We start from the raw sequence: 10,101 nt of genomic DNA, 5'->3' as shown, positions 1-10,101 counted from the left end.
ACTCCTCTTCAAGCCCGTCTAAGTGGACCACCTGGTCCTCGAGGAAAGAGCGGAGGGCCCACCCCTCCTCGTCGAGCCCCGCCGAATCCGCTGACCTGTCCAGCTCCTGGATCTGGCCGATGAGGTCGGCCCTCGCCTGGCGACGTAGCTTGCCAAGATTAGCACCCCAGCCCCGAAGATGCTGCCTGAGGCATCTTGCAATACACTGCCAGAGGTCGACGCTGCTGCGATGCGGCCCCATCGCAAGAATGCAGTGGTCGAGTTTGTCCTTGACCATTTGCTCAAACCCGGCTACCCTAAGCCACCAAGTCTGAAAGATAAACCTCGCAGGCCTCCTGAGCCCCTGCTCACCCTCATCTAGGAGGAGGGGGTTGTGATCCGAACCCACCCTCGTGACCGCAGAGAGCGAGCAGAGCGGGAAGATCTGTTCCCACGAGGGTGAAACAAACACCCTGTCCAGGACGGAGCGGACTGGAGAGAGCTGCTTGTTGGTCCAAGTAAACCTGGAGCCAGTCCTATTAATCTCCCGTAAGGACATCGAAGCAATGGCATCATTGAACTGGCGCACCCTAGGCCAGTTAATGTTACAATTGTTCTTGTCATCCGCACCCCGGATGAGGTTGAAGTCGCCCCCACGACAAGAGGGTAGCGGCAGGCTAGCACCTCCGCCACAAGCTCATCCAAGAACTCCCTAGACTTGGAATGGTCAGCAGGGCCGTAAACGAGAATGCAAGTCCAGATTAGCCGCTTGCTGCGGTGGTAAATGTCGGCGCTAAGGAAATATCTGCCTTTCCTCCAGGTTCCTACCTCAAAGGATTCATCACGGAACCCCAGCAGCATCCCCCCGGATTGGCCATTGGCCGGAACCCAATTCCAGTTGAACTGGCCGCCCTGCTCAAGGCTCCGCAGTTCAGCCGTCGAAAAATCCTGTTTGACCGTTTCTTGAAGACCCAGGATGTCAATTCGCTCATGTTGCATATAGTCCCGAAGTTGGGTGCGACGCCCTCGTCCCCCAAACCCTCGCAGATTGTAAAAAAGGGATCTCATTTCGACGAGCGCCGCTTGTACTGCCTCGTGGAGACAGGCCTCACAGTTGCCTTGACACACTTGCAAATAGGACGTGACCGTGACGCACCGGACACGCCAAGGGCCGAAGAGGGCCGAGCCTCCACCGCAGCATCGACCCGGGTGGCCGACGTCGAGGCCCCTGCCTCGGGCAAAGCCGGTTCCGGCGTGGCCTCCCCTTGGGCCACGGTCGGGTTTGCGTCCTCCTGAGCAGCAGCCGCAGCCTCGGCCTCCCTAGCCAGGCGATAGGCGGCCTCCACAATTGCAGCCTGAACTTTCTCCTTAGCCCTTATAATGGATAGGGCCTCCTCCGGCTCCCCCGCCGAGGGGTTAAACACCAAGCAGCTATCTAGGACGACAGCGGAAAGATGCGAATCAGGTAGAAGATCAAGGATAGCAAAATCGTTACCTTTTTCCTTGCCAATGGGCGTCGTCTTCCCCTCCAGGTTCTTCTCAGCAGTTAGTTGTTGCGCCCGAGCCAGCGCCGAGGTTCCAGGCGCGACAGTCGAGGTCCTTGCGCTCTTCCGCACCGCCGAGGCTGGAGTGGCCGGTGCGCGCTTGGAGTAGATGGCCTTGGAGCGCAGACCTTGGGCCAGTGGCGTGGCCACCGCCACCTCCTTCACCAGATCCCCAGCCGCCCTCTCCTGCACCTCCAGAACCTCCTCATCAGACGCATCAACAGCCTCCATCGCCACCGGGCTGCACGCGCGCGGTGGGGAGCTCCGCGCCAGTCTCGCCACCTTGGCCGGCGGACCCTCCGCCCGCTGGCTGTCATCCACCCACGATGGCAGCGGGTCAGAGAGGTGGGAGTCGAGTTCACCAGACTCCAGCGACTCCTCAAGCGAGCCAAGAGAGCCCCCGGCCAACTTGGACTTGGCCGCCTCAAGGGGACGCGGGGAAGGAAGGACAACATCTGCGGAGTTTAGGTTAGACCCGTATTGGTCCAGAGGCATACCCAGCCCAGGCACCTGTTGCGTCCCTGCCGATTTCGAGCCAGACGGGCCCGAGGCACCTCCGGCCACCGTGGGCTGAGCATCGCCCTTGTCCTTGTCCTTGCTGCCCCGCCGGCCATGTTTGTTCCACTCGCTGTCCGAAGACAGCTCATCAGAGTCATCATCATCCAGATCCTGGCGCGGTGGTGGCGGTGGCGGACCCCCCGTCCCCGACCCCGGAGCACCACGCGGCGGCGCCTCAGCTTGCACCCCAACAATGAATCCCTCACCATTCACGAAGACTTGAACAGAGCCTTTGATCCGCTCCGGGTAGCGGCAGTGGAAGCGCATGCGGATAGGCTCACGGTCACTTTTCTGGACGGAGAGCTCGTCAACGTCGATAGGCCTCCCGATCATGGTGAAGGCAGCCATGAGGCGATCCTTGACCCGCAGGTCCTCCGGCACCCCTGTGAGGCGGACCCAGGTAGAAGGGAGGACCAGACTCGGCCTTGGTGCCAGAAATGCCTCCCTAATCTCAGTGTCAATCTTGCTAAGCGGAAGGTGCAGCTTTCCGCTTCCAGTGCTCAGCTTCAGAGTTTGCCGCGTAGGGAAGACCACGGAGAATTCCGAGTCCGTGAGCTTGCAGACCTGCCAGTCCCACAATTCATCCACAAGGTGCTTCAGTTCATCCGACAGCTGTTCCGCGGAGAGCGGGGCCGCACCGAACTTGATGATGGCGGAAAAGACCTCGCCATTGCCCCGCCCACCCCGCAGCGGCTCGACGTCGATGTTGTAGAAGCCGCCGCCAGTGATGGCGTGGCCCATGGTCTGCAGCCTCATTCCCTTGCCCCTAGACGGACAGTTCGCCGACGAGTGCCCCTCCCCGAAGCACACGACGCAGAGCGGGTCGAAAGAGCAGTCAGATTGGTAATGACCCTCCCTCCCACATTTGAAACACTCACCCGCCGCCGGAGCCCCTGTTCGAGCGGCAGGGATTTGCTTGGCTTTGCCCTTGGCCTGCTGCTGACCATCCCCTGATGGGTTACCCGCAGCCTTCTTCCCCTTGTTCTTGTGCTGCTGCCCACGCTGATTGCCTTGCGGGAAGCGCTCGCCTTGCGCCGGTGGCCCGAAACCCCTGTTCGCGTTGCCATCACCACGACGGTTGGCCAGAGCCTCCTCACGCCAGCGCTGCTCCTCCCACCACGGAGGCGGGGGCCCGTAGTCGCCGAAGTCGCCCCGGCCACGCTCTTGGTCACCTCCATCCAGCCGGCCGTCCAGGCGGCTAGGCCCGTCGAGGTAGCGGTAGCCGCCTCCCTCTTGACGCCCGCCGCCGCCACCGTCTTGCCGACCGCCACCCCCGCCGCTGCCTCCGTCTTGACGACCACCGCCGCCGCCGCCACCTTCTTGCCGTCCGCCGTTGTCCTGGCGCCCTCCAGCCACACGCCCACCACCATCCTGCCGGCGCCCGCCCCCATCTCCGTCGTGGCGCACCCCAGAGCCCTCGTCGTAGCGCCTCTTGCGCCCCTCGTCGTAGCCGCCCGCCATGACCGCAGCCGCAAAGGAGCGGAGCAGCGGCGTCGGATCCGGAATGCGGCGGAGGAGGCGGTGTCGCGGAGCGAGAGGGTCAGAGAGGCGCCGTCTCACTTCTTGCTGTCTAGCAGGAAACCCTAAAGATGGGTCAGTTTGCCCCGAAGGGAGCCAGAGCCATCTAAAGCGGATGGCCGAACTTGGGCCAGATGGGCTTTGCAGCCCCCGCCCCGACTGGAAGGCCAAGTCCGCCCCAGACGGGCTTTCCAGCCCACGCCCCGACTGGGATGCCAAGTCCACCCCAGATGTGCTGGGCCGGGCCAACGCCAGGCCCAAAGGTTGAATGACCCCTCCTTCCAGCCCAGTAGGAGTAGAGGCCACGTCACCCACGGTCAACGAGGCAGGGACCGGGCCCATCCCGTCCTCCGCCGCGCTCCCAGATTCGAAATTTGAACACGCCGGAGAGGCCGCCGGAGGAGCCGCCGGAGAGGCCGCCGGCGAGGTCCCCAGGGGGCCCACCCCCGCACCCGATACCCCAAGAACCGCCACCGCAGGCTCCAGCAAAGGCGCAGCCACCCGAGCCGAGGAGAGGGGCCGCTGCCGCCGACCTCGCCGAGGTCCCTCCGCGTCGCCCAGACGCCGGAAGCGCGGGGGCGCCGAGCCGCCGCATCTGGAAGGTCGACCGCCGGGGGCAAAGGCCGAACGCTTCGAAGCCGGGAGGGAGCCCCCAAGCTCCACAGCCTGGAGCACGAAATCCTCCAAGGTACATCTGGCCGGCGGCCGACGCTGCCCCTGCTCCGAATCCGAGCCGCCGCCGTCGGAGCCCTCAGAGGAGAGGGACAACGTGTCGCCGTCCACGCAGGCATCCCTTGCCCAGAACTTGCCCCAGTTCCTCCCCGCCCCTGGGGAAGGCACCGAGCGCAGGGGAGGCGCCCTCTTCTCCGGCGACGCGCACCGCCGCGCCGAGGAGCGGGCCCTCGCAGAGCCGTCGCTAAGGTCGCCAGAATCGCCTTCGTCTTCGCCAGAGAGCATGTTTTCCCCGTTTAATTACCGGCACACCACAATATCCAATCGCAATCTAGGGCCTAAGCCAGCGGAGAGGGCACTTAAGAACAAGAAAAACAATGTATGGGGCGTCACCACGAACGCAAAGAAAGCCTAGGCAACAGCCACCATCGCAGCCATGGAACATGTCAAGCTCGTCCTGGCCATCCAGGCCAAGGCCAAGGCCAACGCACAAATCTTCACCTCCCACGCTGATGTGCATGCCGTCATGATGAACAAGGGCGAGGCACTCACTGATGCAAGGGCGTAGATCACCGGCACCCCCACAACAAGGTCTTTCACGTACGTGGCCACACCGCGGACTCTGCTGCTACGGTCTCCTTTAAAGTTGAAATGTCATGCCCCACCTAGAACGTTCAGGGGCCGCCCCGACTCGGTGGGTCACGATCATCATCTTCGGTGACCCATTTTTTGTAGGGAGGCCTGGTTGCGCATGTCTCTAACCAGAACCGCACGCCTGTGCCCGACGATTCAAGTCAAGTGGCGGGATTTGGTGCTACCATTGGATATTCTCCAGGCCGCAAGATTATAAAACATATAAATTTGGTATGATTGCAGGTGCAAAATAGAGGATTCTGAAATAGAGAAAAAACTGCAGCAATTAGTCATTTAGATGAAACAAATAAAAACATAGGAAACCTTGTCCTACGCAAATGAGAGTATAAAAGAGAGGTTAAAGTGAAGTTGAAATTCTTATGTGATTGAGGTGTATCTACGCAATCCATAATTTTGGGGCTATCATTCCTTTGTTCGAAAGGGCTTCCTAAGAAAAAATTATATGCATTAGATTCCTCAAATAAATGTTAGTAAAAAAATCTTTCAAGTCGCCAATGTCCTCCTAACAGTACCATAAGAGCATCTCCAGTCGCGTCCCCCAAACCGTCCCCCAAACCGCGCCGGATTGAGCGTTTGGGGGACGTGTTTTGCTCGTGCCGCGTTTGGGGGACGTCGCTCCCCAGCCGCGTCCCCCAAACGCCGCCCCCAAATGAATATTTGTGCAGGAAAATAAAGGTTTTCATTCAATTTCGATTATATATTACAAAGTTTGAATGAAAACGGCTAGATTTCATCTAAACCTAGGCTACGGACCGCCCGGCGGCGCGTTCGACGGCCCCGCCCCGTCGTCGCCTCCCCTACGCCGCAGCTCCTCCTGCGCGCGCCTCCTCTCCTTGCGTTCGGCGATGGCCGGACGGTGCCGCTCCCGCCGATAGTCCTCCTCCGCCCTCCCTCGCTGGGCCGGCGGAGGGAGAGCTCGACGGCGCGACGAATCCGCGCCTCTTCGCGGGCACGGGCGTCGTCCCGGAGCTTCTTCTCCGACTCGAAGGACTCGACGAGGGCGCGTTGCTGATCGGCCGTCTCGTCCGGGTGCGGGCGTCGTCGTCGAACCGGTCCGAACTCGTCGTCGTCGTCGTCGTCGTCGCTCCTCCACCTCGGTCTCCTCCGCCTCGGCCTCCTCCTCCATTGGCGCCTCCTCCTCCACATCCGTTGGCGCCTCCATCATCGCCGCCGCATACGCGTCGGCCGCCGCCAACCGCTCCGCCCGCCTCCCCCATAGCGCCGTAAGCGCCGACTCCCGCCGTCGACGCTCCTCCGCCGTCGCCTGCTGCGCCGGAGCTCGATCGACTCACGCCGCCGGCGCTCGATCGAGTCACGCCGTTCACGGAACAGCGCCTGCCGCTCATCGCGCTGGCGCCGGCGCTCGTCCGCCCATCGCTGCTCCATGTCCTCCCGGAACCGGCGCCGTCGCGCCTCTTGTCCCGTCGAGGCGTCGAACGCCGCAACGGTGTCGCACCGCTGCTCCCGCCACGCTGCGCCGCCGCGGCCTCCTCGGCTGCGGAGGCGGGGGCGGAGAACGCCGCAAGATCCGCCGCCCGCTGCGCCTCACGCCGCCGGCGGGCCTCCTCCTCGAGTGCCGCACGCCGCTGCCGGCTCGTCAATGGAGGAGACGGCGGTGGAGGGAAGTGGCCATCGCCGGGCGGTTCGCCATTGCCACTGGTGATGGAGGAGACGGCTGTGGAGCGACGAGGGCTGTGTTTGTTGGCGGCGGGGTGTGGTGGCTACCATTGATGAGCCGGGAGACCTTTTATAGACGCCGGCGTCGGGAAGAAAGCGCGGGAACAGACGAGAAGAGGCGGGAAGATCGCGCGGGAACGGGCGGTGGCATGCGAACGCCGGCGACGCGTGGAGGCCGCGCAGCACCGACGAGACGTCTCGCCTGCCCCTCCGTCGCCATTAAGGCAAAGATGCCGCCGTGTGTCACTGCGCGCGAATAACTTCCGTCGCGAGGTAGGCGACGGTTAGGTTAAAATTAGCCGTGCCGCCGACGCGTCGGCCCCGCCACTCCCCGCCTCGCTTTCGTTGTGTCCGGCGTCCCCGGAGCGTCCCCGTGGGACGGGGACGGGCTCGGGCGCCGGACACCGTATCGGGCCGCGCCGGACAAAAATGGGCTTTGGGGGACGCGGCTGGAACGCTTTTTTTGTCCGGCGCGCCCCAAATCGCTTTGGGGGACGGTTTGGGGGACGCGACTGGAGATGCTCTAACACTGCAACCAAAATACCACGCTTGAAAGTAGCGCTGGAACATTTGGCGCAACCAAAAATGTTCAAATCTAGTTTTTTTCATTTTTTTTTATTTAATTTCAAGTTTAAGATTTGCAAAGATGTTGGATTTACATGACTATCCTAAAACTCAACCTAGTAGCAGGTGAGCGGGACCTGCGGTTTTGAACCTAGCGAAAAGACAAGATAATACCAAGACCACTGCAGGAAACAAATGCTATGGTGAACGACGATGAAAGGAGAGAAAAAAAATAGTGGTCAGTACTCGAGTAGGGCAGCAGTCAGGCGTCATCGACCATCCTCTTTTTTCCTTTGATCTGATCTGCTGCTCCATCAACTGTTACTTTGCCTTCGCTTTCATTTTTAGTTGCAGGTAATAATTATCGGATTGCACTAGCCGCAGGGCGCAGGCCCCTTCACGGCCTCACGGGCCGCTGCGCGTTTTGTTGATGGCCTCTGCATCTGGTCAGAACAAAAAAGATGGTGTTCAAGTTCTGTTCACCTTGCTCTGTTGATGGCATTTGCTGTATCCTGTCTAATTCGGGAAGATGGAGGAGAGTGAGATGGATTGAGTGCTAAGACGATGTTAATTGCCAGTATAATTCCGAATGTCCGTTAGAGACAAGGAAGAGCCCCCTAAAAATAAAAGAGACAAGGAAGAGAGAAAGAAAAAAACTGGAGTGTGAGAATGAACAGAAAAGAGCAGTGGAAGGAAAAGAAGACCACGGAGTCTTGCACTCTTGCGCGCCCGCTGTCTCGTAGAACCGGACAGCCCCTGATATATCCTCCACCACGCAAGTCCGGAAAGTGACAAAGGACGCCGCACCGCGCCGCGGAATTGAAGACCCGCGCGCGGCCATACCCTGACAAAGCGAGGCCGATCCGATCGAGTGCCGCGCGGGAGAACACGGCGTCACATCGGCCGCGTCGCTCTCCGGCTCAAGAGCGCCATCACCCATCATTCCTCCCCTCTCATGGCGTGCGCGCGTTTGCTACTAGCTAGCCAGAATTGGGTGGTGCCACCACATTCCTCAGGACATACTATCTAGCATGGCGATACAAATATAGTTCAATTCTATCCGCTTAGATATTTTTTTTTTGAGAATATTCTATCCGTTTAGATAGATCAGTGGAAGAAATTTGGGTCGCCATTTAGCTTACCAGGCCAGCGCGCACAGCGGTGCGGCCCATTGTGTTCACGCCGGCCACTTGGCTCGCTTACCAAAGATAAACTAATAAACTGAATTTGAACACATTTTAAAACCCTAAATATTGCATTCATTCAAACAAAATTTACACTGAAAAAAATTAAACCCTAATTTCCAGCGCCACCATCATATTTATCGCCGGAGACAATTTCAATGAACAGCGGAGGCGTCCACAGCCCTGCTGCGCCTAAGCAGGGACCTCTGACGGCATGTATTGCAGCGGGTGCAGCAAGTACTGTGGCAAAATGTGTGTGTCCCCAGCCTCCTGTGATCAACAAGCGTGGTTATCGCAACAAGATTCTTGTTTGGCGTCGACTAGTCGACGAGCTAGATTAATGGATGAAGTCGTAGCTGCTCAATGTACGTGGTGTACCACTCGTCGTATGGCATCTTTTCGATGAGGCCTTGTGGGAGTGCCGTAAACCACCCACGGTATTAATGATTATATTGTTTGTGGAGAATTAACACCCTCATATTTGGAGAAAACCAACTATTAAGAAATAGAATCTTGAAGATACACAGATAGGTCTATGTAGACCAAAGGACCAAGGGGGCTTGGGAATTGAGGTTTTAGATATTAATAATAAGTGTTTGATTGGCAAATGGCTTTATAAAATGCTTAATGAAGAAGGAGTGTGGCAGGAGCTGCTACAAAACAAGTATCTTAGTAATAAAACTCTTTCCGCGGCTGAGGCTAACCCAAATGATTCACCCTTCTGGAAGGGTTTAATGAGTGTCAAGAATGAATTTTTTGAAAGGGGGCTGTTTGTCATTGGTGATGGGCAGAAAACCCGTTTTTGGGAAGATACCTGGCTTGGGACATGTCCCCTAGCGGAGCAATTTCCCTCTCTGTACAATATAGCAAGAAAGTCGAATGTTACTGTAGCTGATGTCATGGGATCTATACCTCTGAATATTAGTTTTAGAAGAACATTATCTCATGACAAATGGACGGCTTGGGTCAGCTTGTTGGAGCGCCTAATGGAGGTGCAACTGTCACAGGATCCGGACAGGTTTATTTGGCGGCTCAGTGCAAATGGAAAATTTTCGGTAAAGTCATTTTATGTTGATCTCATGAATGACCATACTGTGTTCCTGAAGAAATATATATGGAGATTGAAGGTCCCACTAAAGATTAGGATTTTTATGTGGTTCCTAAATAAGAAAGTCTTACTCACAAAGGATAATTTAGCTAAGAGAAAATGGACAGGATCAATCAAGTGTGCTTTCCGTAGTTCTGATGAATCTATTGAACATCTCTTTATTAAATGCCCCTTTGCCAGATTAATTTGGAAAGTTGTGCATTTTACTTTCAGTATTTCCCCACCGGCCAATATCAAGAACTTATTTGGGAACTGGCTTAATGGAATTGAGAAAAAAACGAAAGCTCGAATTCGTGTAGGAGTTTGTGCTTTGTTATGGGCAATTTGGAATTGTCGCAATGATATTGTGTTTAACAGAGCGGAAGGTGTCTTCTTTTTGCAGGTTATTCACAAGGCTACTTATTGGATCCACATGTGGTCATTCCTTCAGCCGGAGGAGCAGCGTACACATATGGACTCTGGATGCACTCGACTGATGGCGGTCGTTCGGGCTATCTTCAGCCAGGGTGGTTGGCAGCGTGCGGATAGGATAAAATATGTTTAGAATGTAATATGCATGGGTGTATTAGATATTCTTCTGGTATTACTGTTTTTTGGTGGCTTATCTTTGTGAGCACCTTATGTGAGCGTTGAAGACTAAGTT

The sequence above is a fragment of the Lolium rigidum genome, chromosome 6 (genome assembly GCF_022539505.1).
Source record: "Lolium rigidum isolate FL_2022 chromosome 6, APGP_CSIRO_Lrig_0.1, whole genome shotgun sequence".
NCBI lineage: Eukaryota > Viridiplantae > Streptophyta > Magnoliopsida > Poales > Poaceae > Lolium > Lolium rigidum.
Note: the sequence above shows the minus strand (reverse complement) of the source record.